This window comes from Lolium perenne, chromosome 2, assembly GCF_019359855.2.
Source record: "Lolium perenne isolate Kyuss_39 chromosome 2, Kyuss_2.0, whole genome shotgun sequence".
Classification (NCBI taxonomy): Eukaryota; Viridiplantae; Streptophyta; class Magnoliopsida; order Poales; family Poaceae; genus Lolium; species Lolium perenne.
Window position 1 is genome coordinate 26,800,639 of NC_067245.2, and position 5,887 is coordinate 26,806,525.

At 38.3% G+C, this 5,887-nt stretch overlaps 1 long non-coding RNA gene across 2 annotated transcripts; it reads right to left on the minus strand.

Moving 5' to 3' along the window:
* Positions 1-1,236: 1,236 nt before the first annotated feature.
* LOC127331538 (uncharacterized) lies at positions 1,237-4,469 on the minus strand. Of its 2 annotated transcripts, XR_007869856.2 has the most exons (5): positions 4,422-4,469; positions 3,047-3,146; positions 2,533-2,608; positions 2,333-2,441; positions 1,237-1,768 (listed from the first exon to the last, which is right to left on the minus strand). It is a non-coding gene; the product is annotated as an uncharacterized lncRNA (long non-coding RNA). The 2 variants fall into 2 exon arrangements; XR_011751467.1 differs by having other exon boundaries at positions 2,333-2,608.
* Between the last annotated feature and the right edge of the window lie 1,418 nt (positions 4,470-5,887).

Genomic DNA, 5,887 nt, shown 5'->3' on the forward strand with positions numbered 1-5,887 from the left:
ATTTGACTTTGACTAAATTCAGAATGCGAGGTAATTGTAAAAGGAGGGAGTACCACGTGTTGAGCCCTCTTCTGCTTCTCCATCCTCCCACCGACTGCAGCAAACCAGTGACCTAAATTTTTTCACAGGTCGGCTTTGCAACAATACCGAGTACATACTGATACTTCTTACATCGAAGGGAGTAGCAAACAAGTTTTTGGTGAGAAAAGAATCCTGGAATGATCAATAGAGTTAAACATGCAAGTCATGGAGTTCTTGCCAGCATTTTTCTTGCTAGATGAGAATGAAATCTGTTTCATTTTCTCATTTTCAGTTTTTAAATATTGTGTGTTTAGAAAGCTGAAATCTTTCATTGTCACTAGTTATATAATATCGATGTTGTAGGCATGGTTTATCGTTATATTGATGGCCAGTAGTTCTTTTGAAACTCTATATAAATACTGGTAGACCCATATATGAATGTCTGGTCTACTAGTATTTATAACAACAACCGAACTATAAGAAGGATGCTCCGAAAAATACGTTAAATGGAACGATGTGCGAGTGAATGCCACCTTAGAAAGGTTCATTGTGGATTCATGGACTTTGAGCCTTGGTGCGTCACGAACTTAAGTTGTATGAGCTGACATATACAAACTTCGGCACCATGGTGGATGGTATTGAGCTTGGCGTGAGATCTTGTTGAAGTGCCATAATAAGTCCTTGAGTTTCATATATGAATCCATTTCTCAAAGGAGTGGGAACCATTCTCCGGTGGAAAATGGTTCAAAGGTCAATATTCTGAAATTTAGGTGCCAGGCAAGTGATATCGATGAGATTCTGGATTTTAGTCAAAACTCGGATTTTATTTTTTAAAATTGTTGCTTGTTGGAGAATGTGCAGTTTTGTAACTTTTTGCCTGGTAGTGCTAGGTCAATTATACCCATCCTCTGATTATACCAGTGATTCATGTAATCCTGATGGATCTTGTAATCCTGATGGATCTCAATACATCGAACTGGTAGTGGGCCGGTACATCGAACTAGTAAGTTTTAATATATAAATTTCGCGAAATCCGTTTGAATTTTTGATGAATTTTTTTTCCTTGGGTCCATCCCTACCCACCTCCTCCTCGCAAGTTTGACACGTGGTCTTTCTCATAACTAGATTTTGATGTGCGCCTTGGCGCACGACCCCGTGGAGGTTGTGTCAATATTCATTTTATATTCATTAGTAAACATCTATAGTAAGAAAGTATTAAGTAAAATTGAATAATTATCCGTTTTAAAAATTATTAGTTGACGAAGAGGAGCAAAAGAACACACCATATTTTGAGTTGCTTTCCTATAGTCCTACACGCCTACTGTCTCCTGAGTCTGAGACCTAGAACGTCATAGTGTGGCGTCCGCCACTTGATTACAGATCTAAAGGCAATTGAAATACTGAGACCACGGAAGTCCAATGAAATCTGAAATTTAACCTACCTAAAAATAGCGCTATTCCGAGCCAAGTCTTGCTCGCTTCCCTTGATCGCTTGCACCACAAGTTGTGAGTCAGTTTCGAACGCGAGAAGTACCACCAGATTTGAACCTGAAATAGTGATTGTAGGCAGGCCTCCGCTTCAGTGTGGAGACACATGCTCCATATGGTCAGCACCTGAACCGGTCACAGATCCCAGCTCATCTCTAAACACCCAAACCGAGGCACCAGACGAACTGGCCGGGTCCATGCACCCATCAAGTAGTTTGTCGATGTTGCTCATGCTGCTGAAGCTTCTGTCTGTAAATGCCTAAAGTATGAAGTGGCATTAATAATCACAATATGTAATATAGACCTATGTTGTAAATATAATGGCACAATAAAAAAGCAAGTGTCTACTTCATTCCTCTGGCTAGCAAGTTCAGCCTCCCTATACGCATTTGCTCTAATATCCACTCCTAACATAGTAATAGTCATACTCATAACAACAGATACATCAAGAATGCCTAATAAATCAAGTATTATTGTCAAATTATAAAAGGAGGAGCATATATTATGGAAAGTGACATTAGGCAATCTAATAAAAAAATTACGGAAAACGGCCTGGAGTGGGATCCGCTAAAATCTTTTTAAAGGTAACAGCCCGAACTAATTTTTTAAGTATAGTAACATGAACTAACTGCTCACCGCAGATGTACGCCTGAACAAACCAACATCACATGAATAGTTCGTTTAACAATATCAAGACAAATGTATGCAGAACAAACAAGAACTAAGGGGGCATTTACACACATAAAAAATATATAAGAAATAGGCCTAATTTTTACTAATATAGTCCAACCCAAACCTCTGCTATTGCAGCTGGGAGACACACCTCTGTGATTGAAGCTTGCATCGAGCTCTCACCTCAAATTTGATATGTACTGTAGTATCGAGCAAGCAACCGACGCTTCTCCCTACAGCCTGGCAGCTGGCGGTCCCTTCTAAACAGCGAGAGATAGGTTGCGCCTCAGGCGAATCGCAAGAAATAAACTTTCCATAGCCGCGAGCTAAAGCTCAACTCGAGAGGCCTACCTCAACTTCTCAAGCTCGCTGCCTTACTAATCCCTCCCACAGAAATCACTTGGAAGGCTCCAAGGTGTAGCAATGGCTGCTAGCGGCGTCCAGAATTAGCCAAAGGGATAAGGAAAAAAGATAGTATGAAAATAATATATGGTATTTAAGAGGTGGGGTCTACCAATAGGAGAGTCAGCCCCGCGTGCACCGCCACATTATTTACTTAAAAAAGGTATTTGGCATGATAAAATATAGGTTGCCTACTGTGTGTCTACTTAGACTATAAAAAAATGAGGCGCCTACAGAGAAAAGAAGAGGCATCTGCATAAAACTTCAAATGGACGAGGTCTACGGTACACATTTTCTATACCAAGAATATCAAGTGATTTCAGATAGCTTCATTTTCCACCTCTGAAAGCCAGCTCCATGGACATAGAGTGCAAGAACAGTGATCTTTTGTGTTTATATAGACAGGATAATTTATCATAGAGACAAAGCTAAGATGAGACCGGGGATACAACTAATTTTTTACCTAGCAAAACAAATGATTCAGCATAGCAGTTTCAGACCTGATTCCTTAATCATTTAACACCATCTCTGAAAAATGCAGCTTTGTTGCTAATCGTACAGCCCTGGCAGACAGAAAGATAGTTTAGCATATTCAGATCGAAGGACAAATAGTACAAACGCAGTTCCTAATTCTATTTAGTAATCAAAATATTCAGACATAAACATAAAACTTTGTCATTTATACGTTGATTACTGAAAATAAACTGGTGTGGACATAGCCACCATCAAACACTAACTAAGGGCCTCTAAACCTCTCAAAGAGAATATTATTAATATGAAAATATTCACTCAGCATTCCCCTCCATTTAACTCTACTTGTGCAACCTGAACATTTTCAGGTCACTAAACAATAGGCCCTTGCATATGTACTTCATGATACAAATAAACGGACATGGATGTCTCCTTTCAAATAGATTATGGATGCTTATTTGACTGGATGTTAATAAATTAAAATGCTACAATATTCCACCGTTAATTCTGAATATTTGTCTGCCAACAATATAGACAGTGATATCTCATTGTATAACTATGAACATATTTTTTTGGGAGGGGCACTTGACATAATACAAAATTTTGCTTCAGATGAACATCATCCACTCTGATTTGTGACATTTAACATGGTAAGAAACCAAGTCATAATTTGAACACTATAGTAAATGAACATTCAATCATGTGCACACAAAGTGTTCCACGTACAGAAAAGACCTACAATCGCTTTATTACTAACATCTATAATAGGATAGAAGGTTGATGGCCCTTAATCTTGCAGACAACAAACCTCGACTTTGTTCCTACAGGTAAAAACAGAGCATGCACAATCCAGAAATAAATAGCAAAATCTAACATAGACAATGGCTCTCTAAGCAGAGGAACTTCGGAGAAAACTTATTCAGGAAGGATAACAGTTTCTAACATGAAATCCACAAAATGAATGGCTGAATAATTTTCATAAGCAACAACTTCCATGTTAACCAGCGATGCAAGAAAAATTAAAAAGTAACCGCCGGAAACTACATGGATTTTCTATACACGAAAATTAACTTTACGTACACATGAAAAACAATAAATCAGGATACTGGTTTGTTGATATCCTATTCTACAGTAAGTTCAAAAAAAAAAAATATATACGTGGAACATCACTGAATAATAATCACTTGAGACCAATAATCTCAAACGTGGACCTGTGGTCTAATATGGTAAATGCACGATTACATAAATGGCATAACCAACAAGGTAAATCAAACAAATGAGTATATTATTGAACATCGCAAACTGGAGTGATGATAAGCAATAGCAGATGACAACAAAACAATAATTACATGAGTATGGCTTAATACCTGCAGGCTACATCTCGTGTTACCGCCTCCCTGAACCTTGAGAGCGAAGCCTCAGATTTTGCCGTTGGGGGCGAACATAGGGCAGAGTAGATTTTAAGAAATGGAACAACTCAAGAGAAGTAAAGGAGACAAATCATGCCATAAGGTCTTCTCTGATATTTCCATAAAATCAGACAGAAGATGCAAACTCTGTTCCTTTATGTGAGGATTGTGAGCTGAAATATACCATATAACAAAGACAATTAGCTCAACCCTGAACCATGAAGGGATAAAAGCTAACCCTGGAAAGTTCTATAATTCTTCAAATAAATATCATTTTACAATATTCCCTAACCAAAAATAAATTACCTCAAAACCAATTCCGCTCCAATTATAGTCAATATGACCTAACACTTCTAAATCCTCATCAACCGTTGTAATTATTCCCCATTGCAACCTATAACTACAAACCAAGAAAATGTTGATTATGACACCATGAATGATTCAGAAAATGGGATCAGAGCTGTGAGAGAGAGAGGGAACATGGGATCTCCATAGTACCAGTACTATTTCCAACAGCTGTAACTACACATTGCCGCTTGGCCAGCAATGTGGCAGAGCAACTCTAGTTTCTTCGTGTCTGCTACAACCACGAATTACCAAACTGTAATCTTGGCTTCGAAATCACAAGGAAAGCAGGGCAAAAAACAAATCTTATCAAGACAGACACTCACCTAAGGAACAAAACTTTGTCCACATGCACAAGTGTGAGGAGGGAGTTTGCCACATGCCTGAGATGGCCGCGATAATGTCATCATCCATCATGTCCTGTCATATCTACCCAGCATTGTACTTCCTGTTGAACACTCGATTTCTAAGGAGAAATTAATGGAAGGAACATATAATGGAAACATAAATATAGGAATTTAATTGCAGCATGAATGGAAGTCATCATATAATCAAACAATGTGATATTAAACCACCCCGGAAATGTAATGAGTCAATGGGTGTTTGCATCCCAAATGAGTTAATTGTTCATACATTCCTTGTATAAGACAAGTGGAAATTCTCCGTCATTTCCTTGACGTGGACCTCTGCGAGCTACTTCTTCACATTTGGATTACAAAACAATATGCAATTTCAATGGATTACTTCATATATGCGAAATGGATCGAGATCGGCCCAAAACACAGAACTTGAAAACCCAAAGATATATGAGAAGAAAGTCAAATATATACCAAAAATTACTTGTTGAGTTAATCAAACCAATTCTTTCCTATGCAAATGCCACCTCATGATGTCTCCGCCATCTTACTTTAAGGCTAGAATTTTAGAACTGCGGTATATGGGACAGCTAGAGAGCAAATAGGATAGAGAGGAACTAAAAGGTCCATCACTGAATGTTTTATGCAACTGGTGAATAGGTAGGATTAAACTGGACACAACAACCAGATAGGCCACATCAAGCACAAGCTTGACAACCTACT